Source organism: Capsicum annuum, chromosome 3, assembly GCF_002878395.1.
Source record: "Capsicum annuum cultivar UCD-10X-F1 chromosome 3, UCD10Xv1.1, whole genome shotgun sequence".
Lineage (NCBI taxonomy): Eukaryota > Viridiplantae > Streptophyta > Magnoliopsida > Solanales > Solanaceae > Capsicum > Capsicum annuum.
In genome coordinates this window covers 173978985-174005181 of record NC_061113.1, presented here as the reverse complement: position 1 = coordinate 174005181, position 26197 = coordinate 173978985, and the positions used below count along the sequence as shown (strand labels likewise).

The window sequence follows — 26197 nt, the reverse complement described above, 5'->3', positions numbered from 1 at the left end:
CTCTTATGTGACAAGATTTACCTTTGTACATTATGCTCCCTACCCTACCTATTGCCGCTTGACTATCATAGTGTATACATACTGGTGCCAATGGTTTGGGCCAATGAGGAATATCTTCCAAGAAATTTTGGAGCCATTTTACTTCTTCTCTGGCTTTATCTAGTGTGATAAACTCAAATTCCATTATGGAGCGAGCAATACATATTTTCTTGGACGATTTTCAAGAGACTGATCCTCCACCTATAGTAAATATATATCCACTCATAGATATTACTTCATTCAATTTGATGATCCAATTTGCATCAATATATCCTTCAAGTACTGTGGGATATTTATTATAATGCAAAGCATAGTCTTGAGTGTATTTAAGATACCCAAAACTCTTTTCATTGCCATCCAATGAGTTTTATTGGGATTACTCGTATACCAGCTCAACTTACTAATAGCACATGCTATGTCTAGCTGTGTACGATTTATGATATAATTAAACATCCCAACACTCATGCGTAGTCCAACTGTGAGTCACTTTCACCTTTATTCTTTTGAAGTGCAAAGCTCACGTCCAATGGAGTCTTAGCAATACCAAATTATAAAGACTTGAATTTTTCAAGTACCTTTTTGATGTAATGAGACTGTGACAATGCCAATCCTTGTGGAGTTCTATGGATTCTTATTCCTAAGATCACATCTACAACTCCAAGGTCTTTCATATCAAACTTACTCTCAAGCATTCTTTTCATTGCATTTATGTCAGAAATGTCCCTATAGATGATCAACATATCATCCACATACAAACAAACAATGACCTTGTGATTTGGAGTTTCTTTAATGTAAACACATTTATCACATTCATTTATCTTAAACTTTTTTGCCGACATGGTTTTGTAAAACTTCACATTCCACTGTTTAGGTGCTTGTTTTAGTCCATAAAGTGACTTAACTAGTTTGCACACCTTCTTTTCTTTACCAGGAATGACAAAACCCTTAGGTTATTTCATGTAAATTTCTTCCTCTAATTCTCTATTTAGAAATGTTGTTTTCACATCATTTGATGGATATTTCAAGATCATATACCATTGTAAGGTAATTAAAATTTGAATTGACATTATCTTCGTTACAAGCATGTATCAAAGAAATCAAGGCCTTCTTTCTGTTTGAAGCCTTTTACTACAAGTCTTGCCATATATTTTTCAATAGTACCATCTGCTTTTATTTTCATTTTGAAGATCCATTTAAAACCTAAAATTTTATTCCCTAGAGGAAGATCAACCAACTCCCATGTATGGTTGCTCAAGATTGATTCAATCTCACTATTGACTGCCTCTTTCCAAAAGGAAGAGTCTAAATACGACATCGCTTCTTTAAATGTTTGAGGCTCATTTTCTATGAGAAATGTTACAAAATTCGATTCAAATAAAGTTGATGTTCTTTGACGTGTACTATGTCTTGAATTTTTATCATTATGTACATCATCACTTGGTTCATCTAGAGGTTGTTTAGACCCTCCACTAGACTGTTCATGTCTAATTTTATACGAATAAATGTGTACAAAGAACTCAACATTATTTGATTCGAATGTTCGGATTTATGAACCAAAAATCGACATGCTTTACTACTTTTAGCATATCCTATGAACATGGAGTCCACTGTCTTAGGTCCTACTTTTACCCTTTTAGGCATAGGAATATGGACATTTGCGAGACACCCCCACACTTTAAAATATTTAAAGTTAGGTTTTCTTCCTTTCTATTTTTCATATGGAATTGAATAAGTCTTACTATGGGGCACTCTATTGAGTATTCGTTTAGCTCTAAGGATAGCTTCCACCCCACAAGTTTTGTGGTAAACCTGAACTTATTAGTAACGCATCATCATTTCTTTTAAGGTTAGATTTTTTCTTTCTGTAATTCCATTAGATTGAGGTGAATAAGAGGTCGTAGTTTCATGGACAATTCCATTCTCTACACATATTTCTGCAAAAAGGAGATTTATATTCTCCACCCCTATCACTTCTTATTGTTTGATCTTTTTCTCTAACTGATTTTCAACTTCTATTTTATATTGCCTAAACGCATCTATTGCTCCATCCTTATTGTTTAGCAAATAGACATAACAATATTTAGTGCAATCATCAATAAAAGTTATAAAATATTTTTTTCCACCACGAGATGGTGTTGAATCCATATCACAAATGTCAGTGTATATTAAGTCTAAGGGACTGAAATTCTTTTCAATGGACTTATACGGATGCTTAGCATACTTTGATTCCACACACATTTGACATTTTGATTTATTGCATTCAAAGTTTGGCAACACTTCTAAGTTAATCAGTTTTTGAAAAGTTTTGTAATTGACATGTCCTAATCATTAGACTCAAGAAAGTAAGAAGAAACTGAATTTTTATTGATTTCAACAGTCACTACATTCATCTTAAATAGGCCCTCAGTAAGGTAGCTTTTTTCTATGTACTCTTCCCCTTTGCTAATTACAATTTTTTCAAAAATAAATACACATTTAAATATATTTTTATTAATAAGTGATACAAAAATCAAGTTCATCCTTAACTCCGGTACATATAGGACATTGTTAAGAGTCAACACTTTGCCAGATATCATTTTCAGGCAGACTTTTCCTGTTTCTTTAACTTTTGCCATTGCAGAGTTTTCCATATACATCTTCTCTTCACCTTGAGCTGGAGAAAATGCAACAAACAACTCTTTATTTCCACAAATCTGGCGGGTGACACCAGAATCTATCACTATTCTCAAGGATTTTGCATCAAGTTACATTCAGACAGCAAGGCACATAGATCGTCCATTTCGTTCTTAGATTCAATCATATTTTCTTGGTCCTTTTTTTCGCCTTTCTTTGGGGCACGACAATCTGTTGACTTGTGGCCAATCTTACCACAATTAAAGCATTTCCCCTTGAATTTTTTCTTAGGTTGATTGTTTTCTTGTCCAACTTTTTTCTGTTTTTTCGAGTTGTTGTAGTTGTTTTCTACAATGTTTGCTCTACTCATTGCAGAATTACCTTTTAACCTCCTTTCTGCGGCTTTGTTGTCTTCTTTAATGAGCAGCCTTACTATGAGATCTTCGACTATCATCTCATTTCATTTATGTTTCAAGTAGTTCTTAAAGTACTTCCACATAGGTGACAACTTCTCTATTATTGCAGCGACTTGAAACGGCTTGTTCACAATCAAACCTACAATAAAGTTCATATGAACATTAAGAATATTTTTAACATATTCAAATAAGGTATTCACCAAACTCATACCTTTCATAAGGAGATCGTGGATGACAACTTACAATTCCTGTACTTGAGATATGACAGACTTGTTGTCAATCATTTTATACTCAAGGAATCTTGCAACATATAACTTCTTGACTCCATCATCTTAAGCGGAGTATTTTATTTATGACGCACTCTACAACTCTTTTGAAGTCTTCATTCCACTATACATGTTGAATAGATCGTCTGTAAGGCCACTTCGGATGTAATTCCTATATAGGAAATCAGAATGGAATTCCTGTATAGAAAATCAGAATGTTTCCGTAATAATAAATCGCTCCTGGTTCGAAGTTTCTTTGGCAATTCTGGAGTTTCTTAAAATTTAAATCTTTAAAGATACAAGATTGTAAGGTAGAAGAATATCTTCTGTTTCCACCTTTTAAAATCAACACCCACGAATTTTTCGAGTGTCTCCACTGGTGCCATTGCCTGCGGAGCACTCGTATGAGTAGTTTTATCAAGGGAAAATTTCAAAAATAGCAACTCTGTAGCCTTAATTATAACTTTTATATCAACAGTTTCATAATTACGAAAAATAGCAAATTGTATTTTGTATATAAGTAAAATGTTTCTATATAAATACATATACAAATATATATGTATTACTCATAAATACATATGCACAACAGGAAAATAGATATTCTTCTATTACTATGAAGTGGGTAAAATATTGTTACTTTTGCTATAAGCTGCAATTTTGAAAAAGTGTTGTTATTTATTGTAATTATAATCTTAAGGATGCTAGTTTCTGTAATTTTACCTTTTATCAACACTCGTTGCTGCCACACTTGTCCTAGCATCATTCATATGACCATCTGTAGTCATTTTTCCTGTTACAAAAAGACAATCAATTTTAGTGTAAAAATATACTAATTACAAGTTTGTAGAAACTTATAAACACTACTTGTTTCTAGTTTAACGATAAAGTTTTTATGTCTTCCAATCGTTAATCGAATAACCTTTAACTTGTGATAAAACAGAGTAGAAAGCATAAATCTTTGATCTCCAAAAATCAAACAATACAGATTAGGAAAGTCAATTTCTTAAGATTGTTATTTTGAGTACACAATCTGTATGTTTATACACTAAAATTCAACACATGTTCAAGACTATTTCAAGAATACTTATGAAGTTTTTCAACACAAGTTCAATATAAACTATCAAAGAAGTGTGTTATATTTTAAAACGAAAATAAAGCCAAGTCCTCTAAATTCACGGAGTGTCCTTAAGGAATTAATTCCCCTCAAGTACCCAAGGTTGCGGAATTTTTTCTTCCAGGATAAATGGCTTACAATTCAATAGTAGAGGTACCTCAAACTATCGGATTCTTCAAACTCACTCAATGGGAGATGATCACAATGAGTTTTTAGAAGACAATAAGTGTTTTTCAGTTCTAAAAATTATGTATCTACCTGTAGAATAAGTCAGGTATTTATATCCATTAGGTGTTCCTTCGAAAAGGAAGCATTGGTTCTAGAAAATCTGCATTATTACTGAACAGTCACGTCACCTGCCCTCAGTCTATGCTGGAACTGTGCCTAAACTGTGGTCGTAGGTGATGTTTTGCCCATTCCAGTGGCTTCTGCGCCTAACCTGTACCAGTCTAAGCCAGTCTGCACTTGACCTGCGATAGCAGGTTGCCCTTTTTTCAAAACAATGTCTTTTTATCTAAAGTTCGCGTTCCTTTCGAGATGTATTGCACATGTGTTTGCATGACGGCTGAAATATGCATGCATATGGAGAAAATTATTCCATTGAATTTTGGATTAAAACTTCACTTGTTTTACAAGTTTCAAATAAAATTTGTCTAAAAAATTAATCATATAGATCATTTTCTAAATCCAAAGCCGAAGCCGAGCCGAGCGAGCGACGACACCAACAGCGCGAGGTACTTTTTTTTTCTTGCCTCACTGTTTATGTGGAGATGTGTTTCTTTATAACAACACTTGAAAGTTTAGTTCTCCCACCAACGTGGGAGAATTAGTGTATTTTTCTTTTTTCTGAGTACACTTTTCTTTTTAAGTGTGATCTCATTTTTTACCCTCCACCCAACAACATATACCCAACTTTACGGCATATCCTAATGATTTGACCCATCTAAAGGTCCTGCAATCAACAACCCTGAGAAGAAAAATTTACATCATATCTAGAATTACACAATTGGCCAAAAAAGATAAGAATAAAATTTAAACATGAAATTATAAATGTATCAGGAAAAGAGAGATCTAATGATGAAATGTATCCTTTATTACTAACATTCATATTGGATCCATCAACACTATAAATATGAGGGGCTGGAAAGAGCATCTAGATCATAAAAAATCTTGAAAGAATACATCATGTGATTGCTATGTACTGGATTGAAGTACCAAAGTGAATTACTCTAAAGGAGTAATTAGAGCTGCAGGGCTATTACTAGTTGAAGCGAGGAGATTACTGAGGAGATATTGAAGGTCAATTGACAAAGTCTTGAAATTACTGGTTACTAAAAATTGGATTGAACGGTTGATTCAAATGAGATCAATTTTTGTTTTGAGTACGAGTAGGATAGTTCCCAATCAAGTAATCTTTCTTTTTATAATAATTGCATATTAGAGGACAATTCCTAGAGATATGGTCCTTTTCTTACATTTATTGCATCCAATAACTGGGCAATCATGAAAAGAATGACTAGTTTGATGACGATTATGACAAATTTGACACCAATCCTGTTAGTGGCTGCAAGACTTGAATTATCCAATAAATGCGTAGTATCCAAATAAGTATCTTTAGATGTAAGGTGATAAAGAATATCTCCCATAGTTGGCAAAGGTTACTGGTTATGCATTGTAACCCGAATTGGTTCGTAATCATTAGTAAGGGCCATTAAGAATTGAATCAATTTGTCATTATTGTGGTTAGCAAAAAATTTGCAACATTAGAATTTTTAGAGTTGGTTTGGTCAAGTTCAATTGATTACAGATGAAATCCATCTTAGGGAGAGATTCATAGACAGGTTCACTCATTTCTTATTTCAAGCTGGCTATATCCTTCATCAATTGAAAATGATGTGCGATGAGTGGTGAATTTACCACTCATTTACATCCAAAATTCATGCACACTACTATGATTTGAAGGTATGAATGAGACAAGTTTGTTAGTTGAATGCAATAATTTCTACATCTTGCAGGCATACAGGTGATAAGATAGAAAGATGTGGATTTGATCTAAAAGGAAATTAAAAGGAGAAGAAACGTGCATAGTTGAAGACCCTGCACATAATCAAGCTCAGATACTGCGATCACGATCTTAGGGCCATAATCATTGCCTATCAATATGGGTCATCCTCCACGATTAGGAGAATAAAAAATGGTCGTGGTAGCTGCGATCGCAGACAAGTTACAGCGATCACGGCTAGGCGGGTTTATGCCGAGGAGCAAGACTGTAGCTGACCCCAAATACCTTATAATTCTAAAACCTTTTCTCATTTGGTATATTACACTTTGAATGATTGACTTTTGGAGAATTTGTAACCCTACTAATTGAGGAAACTTTTTTCTTTGGATTTTCCAATTTGGAGTTGGTGAAATTCAAGTTAGATTGAAGAACCTTCTAATTTTCCATTTCCATGGATTCTTTGAATAAACCTTTTGGTATATTTCCTCTCCTTAACTCTATGAGTAGCTAAACTTTCTTGTCTTGGGATTATGTTGAACTAAGGTGTCATTATGTGTGGGTTGTGATGTATTTGTGTATATTCTAGTTTGTTGATGATAAGTTTCACTATTGCTTGTCTGAATTAGTTGGGGTTTATGGGTTAGAACCCCAAATACTCAAGATGGATTTATGGGTGAAAGCCTCAAGTTCTTTAAAGCTCACGTCATCCTTGAAAAAGGGATGTGGGTAAACTTTAGGAACCCATATCATCCTTGAAAGGGGAATATGGGTAACGAAGCAATAGTGGACAATAATGGATGTAGGTTCCTATCTTTTTGCTATCTTAGAAATAAGAGTGAGTAGAGAGTTTGTTATATCTTGGGAATCTTCCTAGAAATAAGGATGCCCAATTGCGGTATTAGGTAATTTTAATTGATACACTCGTAAGATACTCAAAAGGGTTAATGAGTGACATTCTTGAGGTTTTGTTGACAAACTAACCTCAAGGACCTTCAACCTAGCCCACCATAACATTAATGACTAGAATTTGCATCAAATCATCAAGCACCCATGCATAACTTGCCCTTAGGTATACATAATCCCAAGATCTTGCTTATCTTGAATTTTCAATCACATTTGTTGTTTTTAGTTGGTTAACATGAATAGACATTGATCAATCCTTGTTCCAAATGAACCCCCATTTTAAATCATGTATTTTACTTTGTTTACATTATGGGTATCTTGTTAGTAATTATTAACACCCATAGGACTGGAAAGCTAATTTCGCTCCTCGTGGATTCGACCTCAACATAAGTTGAGCTATTGACAATAATCGTGCTCTACCAATTTAAATAGTATAGGTGAGCGTGATCAAAATGGCACCGCTGCTAGGGAGTGAAATTTAGTTTTCAGCTGTAAGGTGTTGATTTTTACTTAGGGTATACCCTAGTGGTGCGTATTTATTTTGATTGTTATTTTTTTCTTTTAGGTGATCTCCATAGTATACCTAGAGCCATGAGTGAAAATGCAAGTCATGTTGTGTCCTTCGACGGTCCTGTTAATGACAAGGTGCAACTCCATGACGTTGGGTGTACAAGTACCATTTGTATCCTGCCTACTCATGGGAAAGAAGTTTTTCACGTCATGAGTGTCATGTTTAATATGCTGCAAATAAAGGGACTTTTTGGGGTAAAGCCCATGAGGACCCCAATTTGCATTTGAATAATTTAGTTGAAGTGTGTACAACCTTTGATATTGAACACATATCCCAAAAGTCCATCAAGTTGTGCCTCTTCCCATTTTTTCTAACAGGAGAGGTAGTATTGTGCCTATAATCTCTTCTAGATGGATCAATTACTTCATGGGATGAACTCACTGTTGCCTTCCTTGACTGGTACTTCCCACCATGCAAGATGCTAAAATTGCGTGATAAAATTACTAACTTTCGACAATTAAATGGATAACCCTTGTACGAGGTGTAGGAATGATTTAATAGAAAACTCATGGAATCTCCCAACCATGAGGTCCCGGAGAAGAAGCTTCTCCAAATCTTCTTATAGGCTCTAAATCAACTCAAAAAAATTGTGGTTAACAATGCTACAGGGGGCTCTAATGAAGTTGACTTATCATAAAGATACAAATTTTCTTGAGGAAGTTACCAAGCAAAACTAGGGGTGGCACACCCGTGGAGATTAGGTACCAAAAGGATCCCCAACTACCTCCTTTGTTGATAAAGAGAAAAGGCAGAGAGAAGAAGAGATGGAGAAAAACATCGCAAAAATGATGACACAATTAGAGCTTTTAAAGAAACATGTGATGGGCGCACCCACAAAAGCGGTGAATGACATTGCATCCAAAGCCTATGATGATAAAGAGGCCAAGAAGCTTGATGAAGAGATTCGATATTTGGCCAATTATCCAGGGAGTTCCCACCCCGCCTATCAAAGGCAAGGTAAGAACCAAGGTTGGAACGACAGAGATAGGGATCACGATCGTGATTGAAGGGATAAAGACCATGACAATGATCATTAGTGCTCCTTCATGATTGGGAAAATAACAAAGAAGCAAATACTGTTGACCCCAACAAATAAAAAATAGAAGATGTCTTGGCAAGAATTTTGATGAAAGTGAAAGGAACAGACAAGATGGTTCGTGAATTGAAAGGTGACTTTTTGCAAATCAATCAAACGACTGTTCCCCATTCTGCTTCTATTAAGCAATTGGAAATGCAAATAGGTCAAATCTCTTCTTAATTAAATGCTAAACCAAAGGGGGGCCTTTCTAGTGACACTATGGTGTATTAAAAAATGATGCTCAAGTTTTAACAATAGTCACTAGGAGTGGAAAACCCTCGGGGATAATTTAAGGGAAATTGAGGGAGAAAGTGTGGGTACAAAAGAGCCCAATATTGAGCAACAAAATATAAAGGAAAAAGTTGTGGTTGAGCTAAAATAAGAAACTCCGAAATCTCAAGAAGAAGGGGATGAAAAGGAACCTGTGGAAATTGATAAAAATAAGGTAAAAAATGAGAAGCCACGAAGTGATACATTGCCCACTATGAAAATCCCTTCTCCGTTTCCACAAAGGGTTAAGAGAAAAGAAGAGAATGACAAGCTCAAGAAATTCATAGCTCAGCTTAGCAACCTCTGTATCAATACTCCAATACTCAAGGCTATCGAAGAGATTTTGGGGTATGCTAAGCTTATGAAGAAATTGATGTCGAAGAAGAATATTGTTGAAGGTGACACCATTCAAGTCACCCATGTGTGTAGCACTATCATGAGTAGCACAATAGCAGAAAAGAATGAGGACTCGGGGCTTTTATAATTCTGTGCATTATTGGGACACATAAGTTTGAAAAAGCTTTATGTGATCTTGGTGCAAGTATTAATCTCAGGATTTTTGCAATATATCAGAGTCTTTTATTGAGTACCCCTACTCCAATGTCGATGAGGCTTTTAATGTCGGACCGGTCTATCAAAAAATTGGTTGGTGTTTTATTACACGTGTTGGTGAAAGTGGATAAATTCATTCTTCCGGAAATTTTTGTGATGCTAGATTATGAGATTGACAAAGAGGTGCCCATTATCCTTGGTCGACCTTTCCTTGCTACCTAAAGATCCATTGTCGATTTGGAGCTTGGGGAAATAAGATTTAGAGTCCATGATGGTGAAGTGTCCTTCTGGGTATGCGAAATAAAGAAACAGCCCATGGAGCTTCAAGTGGTGTCGGTTACAGATGTTGAAGAAGAGGAAATGAATGAGGGGTCCCTTGAGGATCTAACCTGAGAAAAATAAAGGACGTCGTGCCACGACGATAACTAAGGCACTATGTGGGACGAAACCCACAAATGCCATAAAAGTGGATCGTATCCTTTGTTTTTAATTTAGTAGCATAGATTTTATTTTTGTCATTGATTAATCCATGCATTTGTTACACTTTGAAGTGTTTTTGACTAAGTTGAGAAGGGAAAAATGTGAAATTTTGCATGTTAAACTGAACAAGGAAAAGTTTGTCAAAAGAGAGTATAAGCTGAACATGGGAAAATAAAGGTGCAGAAATACCCTTAGTTACCGCGATTGTAGGCCCCATGTCTCCACGATCACGGTCACCACTTATTTTCGATCGCAGACCTCGGTCCGCGATCATGGTTAAGTCTATTTAGATGACCATCTGAATGCCCCATTTCCCCCACACCCCTTGTCAACTTTTCTCTCAAATTGTGCTCACTTCTGGTCATATTTTAGGCATCCAAAAGCATCTTAGAATCCATTTTGCATCATTACTTCAGTAAGTATTTTGAATTCGTGCTTAAATTATTATAATAGGTCATAGAATGCATGAACTAGGGGAGGACTAAACTTATGGTTTTCATTGCTAAGTTGTTAATTATTTATACTTGTGTAGTGGTTAGCTTTTATAAATGGTGTGAACATATGTGGGAAAGTCTTGAGTACCCAAATTGCGTTCAAAATTGAGAGAAACATAGTGTGTACACCAAGTTCTCGATCAAATGCCCAAAAGAACTCTTAACTAGTTGTTTTCACATTCTAAGGGCATGATCGAGTATCTATGAATCTTGTTCAATGATATTGATATTAATTCCTGTGTTGGAACATTTTTGGCTTAGAATTTGGCATTTTTCTTTGTTGAAAATCTGGTCTAATCTGGGGTCGGATACCGTGATTGCGGCTACTAGATCATGATCGAGGCATCGCAATTGAGGCACAGTGGACCATGATTGCCATATTTGAGGCTGAATTTCAAACTAGGCCAAAAATCCTGCATTTTCAATTATTGTCCAAACACCACCAAGTAGCCATCCTATGAGCTTTATTGGACAACATATCATAGTTTGTACATGGAAAATGTTGATGATGAATTTGTTGTGTTGTTCTCATGTTTCTCAGGTTTACATCATGGGAGACTACAATCAAGTTCATTTTATTTCCTAAGAGTGCCATAATCTGTACTATAGTGATCTTCCAAAACTCAAGATACTTTCAGAGAGGAGTATTTTTTTGGACAAGGTGCCAAAAAATCTTTCAGCATTCCATGATAGGCTGATTACCATAGGGTGGAGATATTTTGCCCCAAATTTGTGTAAGGCAAATGAGTAGTGGGTAAGAGAGTTCTACATTAATCTTAGCATGGTGCCTTTCTCGTACTTGGTAATCAAGATTTGATGAAAGAAGGTAAACTTTAGGGACAAACATATAAATGCCATATATGGGCTCCTGAATGTAGATATGGCTGAATTTGAAGCAAAGGGGTATGAGCTAGATAGATGGATAGCGGGGCAGTTGTGTTCGGGCAAAGAGGTCTCTTGGGAGGCTACCAAGAGAAATATATACATGAATGATTTCACTGTTGGGGCTTGTATTTGGTTGAACATCATCTGTAGCTGAGTCTCTCCTTGCACCCACATAACAGCAACTCCAAACTTGTGGGCCCAGATGGTTTCTTGTATACTAGATGACATTTCTTTCAATGTTGGTCAGCTTGTGGTCTCAAACATGAAGTTCTTCAAGATTCATAGTGGTATGCATCTCTTATTTCCTTCTCTAATTATTGAGCTTTACAAAAGAGCCAGGGTGGAGGTATACCCCAAAGACACTTGGGTGCATCCTGGCACCCTGATTTATCCTCTCAAAATTTAGGATAAGGATGTCCAGCAAAGAGCGAAAATAAGAAGATAGACTTAGGTAAGTCGACATGTGAGGATCTAGAGTCTTGTAGGCCATCCTCAGCTGGGCCCATTGAGGATATTTGTGTTGATTTTAGATCCATTACGGAGCTTGTGTCGGGATTGCCTCAGGGGCTAAAAAAGCCCTCCATGACTGCCATTCTTATATGTTTCGCTCTAATTATGAAAATTATGAGGCGGATCAGCAGACACAGGGAGTCACCATTGCTATGCTTGAGAGGGCCTACTTATCATTGGCAGAGTCTCATAGAGATCTTTGGGACTCCTATGAGGAGATGAATAAAAAGGAGAAGAAGAGAGACAAGTTCTTTAGCAAGATGTGGAAGGGGTAAAGGGCCTATGGATGGTCTTAAAACCCTGAGATAGACTACCTTCTTCCAGAGTGGAGAGAGATAATGAGGCCTCAGTTGAGTGGTGGTGCAGTTTTGATGATGCTGGAGATGAAACAGAGTCCGAGGGCAAGAGCAGCTCTTGATACAATTTCAGGGAACACCCTTATCTCTCTTTATGTTTTATTATTTATGCAGTGAGGACACTGCAAGCCATTTAGTTGGGAGTGCCTGTCTCCGTATTTATTCATTTAGGCCTGTATTATTGAGATATTTTTGGATTTTTTATGTTATTTTGGATGATTTTTATTTTTCTGGGTTGTAATATTTGGGCATTCTTATGGTGTCTACATTTCATGGATTAGTTGTTTGTTTTATTTTTAGATTTTTAATTTATTTTTATTTTGTTTATGGTGACATCAGAGGAACCTTTTTCTATGACAGATTGAGTGACGACATTCTTAAAAGAAAATCACTGTGATTAAGTTTTGAGCCAAATTTAAGGGGGATCTAAGTACCTGTAACATTTTGGATTTGGTATCACATTTATATCTATGGTAAATATTGAGTAGCCATAATATTTTCTCGTATGAAAGCTAAATATAAGACGTCGACTTGGTTTGGTGCCATAAATAGCAAATTGTGTGTGGTGCAAATGCAAAGCAAACACCCCCCTCCGTCCAAAATTTTTTTAAAAATAAAATAAAGGGCATGGACGTGAGTGACCTCGTAACAATGTTTTACCTCTTTTTGTGACTTTAAAATTTTGTCTTGTAGAAATTGATAGATACTCCATTTGGCCTCTAGTGGGAAGAAAAATTGAGCCCATTTGAGTAGTTTGCATGGTATGTGTGGTGAGCATATTTGCCTAAATCTTATATATACTTGTTCCATCTAGAACTACCCCGTTAGTCTCTTAAGGCTAATTTTGAGTATGCTTGGTTGGTAAAATGATCCTAGGCCATCTTAGTGAACATGAAAACCCACTTTAAATAGTCTGCCCATGCTTAGGATAGTACCCCTAGTCACCCAATTCGAGCCTTCAAGCCTTTCTTTGGCAACCACGTTACAAGCCTTGATCCATTTAAATTTTTTACCTGTCTTGAACCCTACCCTCCTTGAACATAAAAAATAAAAATTGAGGTTAAATGCCTAAGCTAGGGGTGGTAAATTTGGAAGGGATGACCTTGGGCCAATGTAATGTAAATTGATGCCTATGAGGTAAACAATGAAAAAGTGAAAAAGAAAGAAATGATGAAAATAAGAATGAGGCATAGATTGCAAAAGAAATAGGCGAATGAAATATGTTTTCAGAAAGTTGGGTAAATCAAGGGAGCTAAAATAATCATGCGTAAAGTGTGAAAATAAAATAAGTGATCCATGGTCAAAAAGTTAGATGGATGGAATAGTATGATGTAGATGTTCAAAGAGGGTGTAGCCACTTTGTTCCTAAATGATATTCTACCCTTCAACGAACTTACGATACAGGCTCAAAAAACTTTCTAGATCTCCAACCAAGTTTATTCATTATAGTGGTGATGGAAAATAAGGGCAAGCCTATGGTATGGTACTTGTTAACATTGAGATTCCTTGTGAGAGAGAGTTTCAAACTTAAATCCATTATTGCATATTTGATAATTTGGTGTGTGAGGGATTTCCCTTCTTGTGAGGAGACATGTAAATAAATTAAAGTGGGAGATTTTGTCATCTTTCGAATAATGAGGCAGTAGGAGTATAGTGGAGTTAAGGTCAATAGAGAGTAACTTCTAGAGTGTTAGTGATTGTTGCATTGTTATTCTTTAAAGTCCCTTGCATCTTTGAGATTGTATTTCATGATAAGGGGTGTCATGAGAATAGCTTGTCATATGTTTGAAGAGCTACATGTGGTAGTAGTAAAGTTTGAGGTCATTGTGATCATTGGATTGTATAAATGGGCTTAAATTTACATTGTCTCATTGAGTAAGAGGTAGTGTTGCTTGAGGAAAAGCAAAGGTTTAAGTTGAGGGCGTTGATGAGTCGTGAATTTACCACTCATTTATATCTAAAATTCTTGCACACTACTATGATTTTAAGGTATAAATGAGACAAATTTGTTAGTTGAATGCACTAATTTTTATAGCTTGCAGGTACACAGGTGATGGGATAGAAAGATGTAGATTTGAGCTGAAAAGAAATCAAAAGGGGAAGAAAAAAGCACAACTGAAGACCCTGCACATAATCAGGCTTAGATACTGGGATTGCAGTCTGAGGGCCGCGATCGTGGCCAGTCAAGATTGGTCATCCTCCGCGACCATAAATATTTGACTACGGTCGTGGTAGCTGCGATTGCGGACAAGCTATGGCAATCGTAGCTAGGTGGGTTTATGCCCAGGGGCAAGTCTGTTATTTTTTTCAGTCGACCCCAAATCTCTTATAATGCTAAAACCCTTTCCCATTTGGTATCTTAAACTTTGAACAATTGACTTTTGGAGAATTTGTAACCCTACTAATTTGAGAAATTTTTGTGTTTGAATTTTCCAATTTAAAGTTGGTGAAATTGAAGTTAGATTGAAGAACCTTCTAATTTTTTATTGTCATGGATGTTTTGAATGAGCCTTTTGGTATATTTCTTCTTCATAACTCCATGAGTAGCTAAACTTTCTTGTCTTGAAATTATGTTGAACTAAGGTGCAATTATATGTGGGTTGTGATGTATTTGTGTAATTCTAGTTTGTTGATGATGGGTGTCACTATTGCTTGTCTGAATTAGTTGGAGTTTGTGGCTGAAAACCCCAAATGCCCAAGATGGATTTTTGGGTGAAAGCCCCAAGTTCTTGAAGCTCACATCATCCTTGGAAGGGGATGCAGGTGAACTTTGGAACCCATATCATCTTTAAAAGAGGGATATGGGTGACGAAGCAATAGTGGACAATAATGGCTGTAGGTTGCTATCTTTTCGCTATCTTAAAAATAAGGGTGAGTAGAAAGTTTGCTATGTCTTGGGCATCTTCCTAGAAATAGGGATACCCAATTGACCTATTAGGTGGTTTAATTGATACCCTCATTAGGTACTCGAAAGGGTCAATGAGTGAAATTCTTGAGGTTTTGTTGACAAACTAACCTCAAGGACCTTCAACCTAGCCCACCATATCATTAATGACTAGAATTTGCATCAAATCATCATGCACCCATGCATAACTTTCCCTTAGGTAGACATAATCCCAAGATCTTGCTCATCTTGAATTTTCAATAAGATTTGTTGTTTTTAATAGACATTGATCAATCCTTGTGGCAGATCAAACCCTATTTTAAATTATGTATTTTACTTTGTTTAGATTGAGGGTATCTTGTTAGTAACTATTAACACCCATAGGACTAGAAAGCTAATTTCGCTCATCGTGGATTCGACCTCAACATAAGTTGAGCTATTGACAACAATCATCCTCTATTAATTTAAACGATATAGGTGAGCGTGGTCAATGTAAAAGATAAAAAATAGTATGCCGTTGAGAAAGATGATCCCATACCTGTTCTGCAGTGTCAAATTGTCCAAATTGGAGATGAATACTTGAAACAGAAGTGTTCCAAAACCATATAATGATCTGATGATTTTGACTATCTCAATCTTCTAAATGATCAGCAAACTTTTAATCCGTCTCACTTTTCTTTGGACAAGTTAAATCACTAGAGATAAATCGCCACAACTTTATCCCTTTCAAAAAACTACGCATTGCCTCACATCACTGACGATAATTAGATCCATTGAGAATAATGGAAATAGGTTGAGAAATATCATTCTTGTACATGATATTCGCTCAATAAATTGACGTCAACAAAAAAATAAAAGACAGAAGAGAACCAACAAAGTGATGAACCAGTAATTGCTATCAACAAGAGTGGATATGAATTTTAACGATCTGACGAAGCTCTAATACCATGTTACAAAAAGAGACAGAAAAACAAGAAAATCGATGTTTCTGTGCATTCTTGAATACAAGATAATACAACCCTATTTATACACAAAACATTAAGAAGCAAAAAGAAATAAATAAAACACCTTCAATAAAAGTAGATCCTCTAGAATATCGAAATATATACTCTACCATATTTACCATATCTTAAAAAAAATAATGTGCGACACGCGTATAATAATTCAACTTGATAACAAATCAAGACGTGCTAAGTTGTAATTTTTGAGTTTTAGTGCCCGAAAAGCAACAATATCTCAAGATCTAATTCAATAAATATAATGTAGATCGGCATATTAAACATATATGTTCAAGACGAAATAGATAATTAAGAATGTCATCTCTCTAATAATTTATATTTAGGAGTGAATCTCCCAAGACAACTCTTTATCATATAGTCACTCATGTTTTGACAATTGACTGTAAATATTATTTTTATTTCTTTTAGCACAAGAATATCACCCAACTATCTTTATTTTCTTCAAAAAATATTTAACATTTTTAAAATCTTCTTCTCTCCAACTTGGCATGCCATGTTGATAAAATCTTATTTTCTTAAATATAAACCTGTCTAATTCTTCAAGCTCATTTATTCAAACCTACGTTTTATAAACTACAAGAAAAATCTAAATTACGTACAAAAAAATCTTTATTAAAAATTTGCAACAGAATTTACCAATAACCTAGTTCTCTACAAAGTATTTCAACCAAACTAATTCGATGAAAAGCCTACAAATTTTTCTATCAAATAAAATTTGAAGCAGAAAATTTAAGTTTTTTTTTTGTCAAACAAAATTTGATCGAAAAATCTTAAAGGTAATTATCACCGAAAAATTTTAATTCGCACGTAGACCACCTGCAAAATTTTAAGCAAGATCTTTTTGATAAAAAATGAATTCGTCTTGCGAATTTTTTCCAAGTAAATTCATAAACGAATCAAATAAATCCGCAAAGTTAATATAGGCAAAAAACTTTAGAAAACAAAAATGTATTATTTTAATTTAGTTTTTTCGTATTAATTTTTATTTCTATTATACTATATTTTGTCTTATTATATAATTAAATGCCAATTTATATTCTTTTCTCACCCTAAACCGACAAAAAACCAGTGATAATTGGTTGGGTACTATTTTAAAGATCCATTTGTAATATTGGATCATTTTGTTAATATTTTTTTAAAAAAAATTAATTTGTTTCATGACTAAATAATTTTTCTTTCCTTCAAAAATAGTACACTTAGTACGTATATGAAAATTCGAAAGCCATCATTTTTATTTCTTTTACATTTTAAGAATCTTTAGTATATGAATAAATAATCAAAAAATATTAAATTAGTACCAATTCATTTAAATACCTTGAGTTTTAAAAATATTATTAAGTGGTGAAATAAATAAATTAAAAAATTTTGAAAAGTACCAAATAAAATAATTCAAACCTTTACATATCAACTACTTCATTGATGAGTAATGTGCATAACATTACGAGACAAATTATTTCCCTTTAAGTTGTGTGATTATTTGACATTTTTATCATGTGAAGTAATAGTTTTTCTCGTATCGAATAAAGAATAAATATAATTTATATTTTTTTTTAAGAAAGACAAAATAAATATAAAATTTAAAGTACATAATTAAATTGTTCCTCAATTATAAATATATCATGTGTGTTTATTTTTTAAAAAAATAGAATAAAACTTTAGTTAAATAAATTTGATAAGTTAAATAGATTTATTATATATGTAAAAAATAAATTTTAATGACATGGTATGTCAACTAGGAGAGAAGAAATGTTTTTGAAGTATAGTGTATTTTTTTTAGGAAAATAGAGATAATTGAGTGATATTTTTGTCCTAAAAAACAAAAATGATATTTGTAGATAATTTTCAGAATATGAATGACTATCATGGAAATTACTCTATATTAGGCTATAAGTAAATTTTTATAATACATTTTTGCTTCATATCTTATGCATATATAATTGTATTTTTACATCATTATTTTGAATGTTTTGAGCTTATTACAAAATTTATGTGTGTAGAAAATATTTTGGATAAATATGAACCGAAAAGTCATACGCTGTAAGTTCAGAGAAGAAATCAAAATGACGGACCTCAACTCTTGTGTCCTGTCTCTCGTCTTCGCTCCGCAAGCAGCTTAGTTAACTAGAAGAGGCAGGAGTTTCAACTCACACAAAATAGTGAAGTAAAGGAAGGGGGAGCTATATAAGCCAACAATGTAAATGAAAATAGAATTGGAGTCAAAATGATATTTGAGAGGAAAAAAGAAGATCAATGTGCCTTCATCATATGAATACTAAGTAATAATAGCATGACACTATTGGATTACTTAAAAGGATGCTTCACTTCAAGAACACACCTAGAGGAATAGCAATTTATCTTTTTGTTAATTACAGAGAATATGTGGGACTCTACAAGACGAATCTAATTTTTGTTGGAGTTCTTGGAGGCTACTCTAACCTAAAATCCTAAATTATACTTATATAAAGGGGTAAATATTTTCTTGAAAAGACAGATCTGTTACTCAACATGGAATATTCACAAAGAGATCAAGTATCTCCAAAACTCCATAAACTTATGGAATATTCACAAAAAGAGATCAAAACTCTCTATTCTTTATAATCATATACTTCAAGAAGATCTACCAAAAAACCTCCTTTCTGGAGGTCAAATCCAAATCTTTATATATTTGAGAAATATGCTACTAACGATCCTTGAATTACTGATAAAATTCATATCAAATTCAAATCTTCCTACATTCAAGAAAATACGCTACCAACGACCCTCGAATTATGAAGAAAATCAAGAGACAAGAATCAAGAAAACAAGAATTGTACCCATATATTATTTATCAATAAAATTATTATTTCTTCATATTTTATTATAATTAAAATTTATTATTTAGCACATTAAGATTTGTTATAAATAAGTTGACACACTTAGTAGGACCAAATCTACCTTTCATTTATTCTCTAACGAATTTGATCTGCAAATCTGGACCATAAAATTACAAACATGAAACAATACTTCAAGAAAAGTTAAAAATAAAATTCCATACCTTTGTACATCAACAAGAATTGATGATTCTTCTCCATTATAATGGTATTTGTCGGTTTTGATTCTGTATTTTTCCATTGTTACTGTTGCAAATTATCGCTCTTTTAATAGACTATTTGATCTACTATAGATCTTATCTAAAATATGACTAAAGGTATATGTGTGTTGCTTAACATGGGTATTATTAAAAAAGGAGAAGAATACTAAAGGGATTCAAAGAGGGAAATAGTTAAAGCAGAAGAGTCGGAAAGGTAGTAGTTATTTGATAAAGGAAATGTTGGGGAATGTAGTTGGAGACATTTTGAGTAGGAAAGTTCGAGTAAAGAGGAGTTAGATGAGGAGGCGTTTTCCATGCTTCATAGTGTAAGGTACATTTTTGGTAAGAGATTCGACCTCACCATTATTTCTGATGATGTTGTTTTTTTTCAGCTAAAATTTTTGTTCAGTCTAGGATGACACTCAACGGTAAATTTACGAAGGTTCTAGATGATCAAAATCTTAAATCTAGGTTCAAGCTGTTGTGTTTTGGGTTCTTACAGAAGTTGTCCAAGTTTATTAAGTTCAATAAACAACTTATTTACTATACCTTGTTGCATAGAGTAAAGGATAACCCTAAGGAGAACGAGAGACATGGATTTGCATCAGTGATAATCCAACTTGTTTTGACTTGTAGAAGTTTGCATTGATCAGCAAGCTAAATTATTCCAAATATTCCTGTAATCAAAGTACAATCGGGTAATTGAGAGTGGTGGAGATTTTTACAAGAGGGTAACCAAAAAAATATTGGTGCAAAGAAGTTGGTGAAGCTTTTGGGAGGAGATAGGTTGGAGAAGGATGACAATATATGTGTTATTTGATCTAATTTGTGTACACAATTTTTCTTGCCAGGGATGAAGAAACAATGTTGAGGTGGACATCATCAAGATGACCAATTTTATCTAATTCTTCTGTAAGTATCCATGGAAAGAGTCATTCGATCTCGAGTATCACAAGAAAATGATAGATTTCTAACGGCTAAAGGAGATATGTCTTAAGAGGAATGGTGCATCATACACTCTGTATGGATTTTCTTGGGTATTTTTTGTAGGTATGATCAATCATTTGAATAGTTTATTATAGATAACCAGTTACTTATGCATTATTTATATATTGAACGTTCTTTATTTATTTATTTATATTTTATTTGATTATAGATTTGGATCTATGAAGTCTTTTCCCAAGTTGGCAAAGGTAACAGAGAATTTCGGGATCACCCTCAGCTCATTCTTAGACTGCTAAGGTGGCACACTTCAAAAAGTGAAAGACTTATTGAAGGTTATCCTTATGAACAAGGAGTAAAAAGGCATGAAATTTTCTTTTTAATTTTCTAGTTAAAAAAACTGAATTTGTTACTAATTATATTTATTTATCATAGATTGTGCACTCTTACCTCATTCCAACCGTTCATGAAATAAAGAAGACATACAATGTAAAACTTGTTGAATACACAAAAAATTTGAAGGATGCATTTATCAATGTCTTGAAGGTCAATTTACATGGCATGATTTTCATAACTTTAAAGGTAGTAAGGATGACACCAATCACCAAGATTTGAGTGGTGAAAATCTTGCGTCAAGATATATTACCCATGGTGTGTCGACAAACAAGGCAAGGGCAATGGTGCACATATCGGCCGACGAAAATTCGATAGAGCGCATGTTGAATCTTAAGGAGTCAATTAAGGATGTATTGTGTTCGTTGAAGAGGAGAGGGTGAGGAGGATCAAAAAGAACAAGAATAAAGAACAAGAGAAGAAAGGTAATATGTTTGAACATACTTGTTGTTCATATGTATTTGTCTATACACATTTTATCTGGCTATTATAGAAGCCTTATATTTTAAATAATAAAGAGTTTGTTATCATAAAATTTATGTTAAGTTTTATAGACTTTTTCATAGTTTATTAATAAAATTAATTTGATGATGAATTCATGTAAATGTAGATCTGAAGGTCTGTAGTAAACACTCAGCAGTGAAAGTGACTCATCAAGGAGAAGAAATAAAAAAAGTACTCTTTCAGACAGTTGATCTGGATAGTAAGACAGTTATTGGAGAGAAGATAAATAAGGATATGATCCTCAATAAACCCATTATCGATGAAGAATATACAAAATAAAAAACTGATGAGGTAGGAGGGAAAAAAAGAAGAGAAGGAGAATGAAGAAGAAAAAGAATACGAATAAAAAGATGAAGAAGAAAATAAGGAAGAAAAAGAAGAATAAAGAAAGCAAAGAAATAAGAAAACAAAGAAGAGATAGAGAAGGAAAAAAGTAAGCCGACAGAGGAAGAAAAGAAGAAGTCAAAGAACAAGAAGTGGTAGCGAAGGAGAGGACAAGGAATAAGTGGCAATAATGGAAGAGGCCAAAGAAGAAGAAAAGAAGAAAAAAGAAGTGGCATCAAGGAAACATAAAGAAGAAGAAGAAGAAGAAGAAGAAGAAGAAGAAGAAGAAGAAGAAAGCGTCGAAAGTGAAGAAAGCTGATGAGGCAGCAAAAGAGAACAACGACATGAAGAAAAAGGTTCAAGGACTTGGTAAGGATATTACTGACAAGATCAACAATAACATAATGATTAACCAAACAATTAAGAAAACAAAATATAGTTGAAAAATTTTATTTGAGAGTACGAGATAATTAACAAGTTCTTTGTGTTTAAAATAATTTTTAAATTTTTATTTGGCGTATGGGAAAGTTTAAAATTTCTATTGATCCCTCTTTGTTTCGGTATCTTTCAATAGTTCTTTCAAATGATCTATCTTGTATTCAGATTCTCTAAATATTGTGATAAGAAAATCTTTTTTTCTAATTCTCTAAACTTCTATAGTATTTTAAATTTGGCGGTATATCTAATGTTAGAAAAATAAGAATTAAAATTAGAAGATAAATTGACAGCAATGGTAAGAATAGAAAAAGAAAATGAAGAGATAGATAGGAAAAAAGAAATAGAAAAAATAAAACAACAAACTACAGAAGAAATACGAAAAATAGAAGAAACTAAAAATAGTAGGATTGCTGAATTAGAAAAAGAACTACAAATATTAAAAGAATTGTATGAACAACGACAGAAAGAAAAAGAAGAAAAAGATAGAGAACAGAAATTATTGAACGAGATAAATCAATTTAAGGAAAAATTAGAAATAAAAAACGAAGAATTAGAAATAAATAATATAGATATTGAAGAGACAGAGACAGACAATTATGATTCCGAAGATAGTGAAACATATACAGAAATATTAACAAATACAAAAAATTTAGAAATCAATGAAAAACAAAAAGAAATTAATGAGGAAAACTTAAAAAAAACCCACACAGAAATAAATACTCTTGATAAAAAAGAAAATGAAAATATAATACCTAAAACAACAGAAATAAGAAAACCTATATATTATAAGAATAAGTTTAAAAAATATAATGAATATGACAAATGGATATACCAAAACAAATAATTAATAAAAATTATAACTTTTTAGATCTAGACTGTGTAATAGATACAGAAAAAACAATACAACTATGGATAGGATATATGATAAAACAATTATTAGACAATAATATAAATATAACAGATGCACCTGAATATATAGAAAAAACCCTAATAGGATCAGTAAAACTATGGTTTGCAAATTTAACTGAAAATAGCAAAAAAGTACTAAGAACTAATAAACCTATAGAAGGAACATCATCAACAACTAAACTAACACCTATAGAATTATTAAAAAAATATGAAACAGCTATAAAAGATGAATTTGGTAGTACGACAACAATCGAAGAAGAACAAAATGAAGAAAAAGATACAAATAGGAATTTAATGTTAAAACTAGCAATATGTAATATGTGTTATATAGATGAATATACTTGCGCATTTAAAGAATATTATTACAAAGGAGCATATAGTATAGAAGAAGGTAAAGAAATAAGAAAATTATATTTTAATAAATTACCCGAGCCATTTAGTTCGAAAATAATAAAAAGTTGGGAAGAAGCAAAAATAGTAGATACGTTAGGAGCAAGAATAAAATATTTACAACAATGGTATAGAAACTTATGTGAAAAATATAGAGAAGAATTAAAAATGGAAAAAACATTAATAAGAAATTTAGCTTGTTGCAAAAATAAAATAGCACCCCAATTTGGATGCGAAGAAAGATATTATAAGAAAAGAAAAAGACATAAGAAATATAAAAAATATAAAAAATCAAAATATAAATATAAGAAACCAAGAAAAAGATATTATGTAAAAAATTATAAACATAAAAGACCATATAGAAAGAAGAAATCTATAAAAGAATGTACTTGTTATAATTGTGGAAAGTTAGGACATTTAGCTAGAGATTGTAAATTACCTAAAAATCCAAAAAATAAACAAATATCAGAAATAAGAATAGATAATACCGAATATATGCAGATAGACTATATAGATTATGAACTAGAAAGCGAAGATAGTATATATGAAATTTCAGAAAATGAAACAGATAATGAAATAGATAGTGAAATAGATGAATCAAATGACTGAAGAAGATATAAAAATAATAACAAAGGAAGAATATTTAAATGATGAAGGAACGGAACAAAAAATAATATTTGATAGTAACATATTTGATGAAATAAAAGGAAAAGAATTAGATTTAAGTGTAGAGAAAATATTTAAAATACCAACAATAAAAAATATTTTTACTAGGAAAAAAGATGAATATTATGTAGTATGCCAAAAAGAACATGTAATAGACTGCAGATATGCAAAAGGAAAAGCTAGTATACCACTAGTAACAAAAAGAATAATTAATAAAGAAATAAATGATATAAAAAGTAAAGGAGATCCAATACAATATGTACACCTTGGAGGTACAGAGATATTAATAAAAGCATGTTTTAGAGAAGGAATAGATACACCAATAGAAGTATACTTAGCAGATGATAGAATTATAAAACCTATAGAAAAAAGCATAATAACTGTCGTAAAAGGAAATCTAATATATCAAAAATTTAAATTTATAATAAGTGCAAATTATTCAATAGCAGTAACAGATAGAAATATAGATAAATCATTAGTATTATATTGGAAAATATCAGGAATAGAATTAACCCCAGGAAGTAAAATATTTACAGCAAGATGCAAAAATTTATATGTATTAACAACAAAACATAAAATAACGAAAAAAAATAAGATTAACAAAATACAAATAGAAAGCCCATTCGAACAAATTGTAAAAACAATAGATTATAATGATTATACCTATAGAGACATAGATACAGAAGAAAATTTAGAAATAGTAAATGATAGAATAAGTACAACGAAAAGAATAGCTAATGAAAAACCAGAATCATCAAGCTCATCAAAAAGAACAAGTTATGAAACAAATTCAATAAGTAATTTAAACCAATATTACTTTTAAATAATGAAAAAGAATATCTAATACTTTTAAATACAGGACAAGAAGAAAATTATATAGCAAAATATCTAGTAAAAAATGAAGAAACAAAGACCGACAATGATATATGCCCAGATCTACCAAGAAGTCTAATAAATAATAAAAATATAACAGAAAAAGAAATAATAATAGGAGTTAGAAAAATAAAAATAGAATTAGAAGTAAAGGAAGAAATGCAAAAAGCAGATATAATATTAGGAATAAAATAGTTAGAACAAGTAAAACCATATAATATAGAACATACACAATTAACCTTAACATATAACAAAGAAAAGTTATTCTTAAAAAGAGCCTTAACATGAAATGAAGATATATGTATTAATGAAGATAGTAGTAGAAGGATATTGCAGTAGATATTATACGCCAATGATAGATACAGGAGCAGAAGCTAATTTATGTAGATATAATTGCTTACCAGAAAGCAAATGGGATAAATTAAAAACACCAATAATAGTTAAAGGATTTAATAATGAAGGAAGCCTAATTACTTATAAATCTAGGAATGTAAAAATACAAGTATGGGATAAGATATTAACAATAGAAGAAATTTATAATTATGAATTAACATCAAAAGATATACTTTTAGGAATGCCATTCTTAGATAAATTATACCCACATATAATAACCAAAACAGACTGGTGGTTTACAACACCATGTAAACAAAAAGTAAGAGCAAAAAGAGTTAATAATAAAATAAGAAAGAAAACTGATTGGATAAAAGAAAGTGAAAAAATACACAAAAGTTAGAAAATATAAAAAATACTGAAGATACAATAGAACTAGTAGTATTTTCAATAAATAAAACAGAAATAACTATATTTTCAATAAATAAAATAGAAATAATTCAGAAAAAATTAGAACAATTATATAGTGAAGATCCATTAAAAGGATGGGAAAAACATAAAACTACTATAAAAATTGAATTAATAGATAAAAATAGCATAATAACCCAAAAACCATTAACATATAATTTTGATGATTTAAAAGAATTTAAAATGCACATAGATGAATTATTAGAAAAACAATACATACAAAAAAGTAATAGTAAACATAATAGTCCAGCATTTATAGTAAATAAACATAGTGAACAAAAAAGAGGAAAAAGTAGGATGGTTATTGACTATAGAAATTTAAATGCAAAAACTATAACATATAATTATCCAATACCAAATAAGATATTAAAAATACGACAAATCCAAGGATATAATTATTTTAGCAAATTTGATTGTAAATCAGGATTTTACCACCTA

General features: G+C 32.4%; 1 long non-coding RNA gene across 4 annotated transcripts; it reads right to left on the bottom strand.

Annotated features, from left to right (window-relative positions):
* Window positions 1–2382: 2382 nt before the first annotated feature.
* Window positions 2383–21026, bottom strand: LOC107852602. 4 transcript variants are annotated; one of them, XR_007053112.1, is made up of 4 exons: window positions 15972–21026; window positions 4055–4124; window positions 3280–3723; window positions 2383–3207 (listed from the first exon to the last, which is right to left on the bottom strand). It is a non-coding gene; the product is annotated as an uncharacterized LOC107852602 (long non-coding RNA). The 4 variants fall into 4 exon arrangements; XR_001669497.2 differs by having other exon boundaries at window positions 3280–3532; XR_007053111.1 differs by having other exon boundaries at window positions 4055–21026.
* Window positions 21027–26197: the final 5171 nt, after the last annotated feature.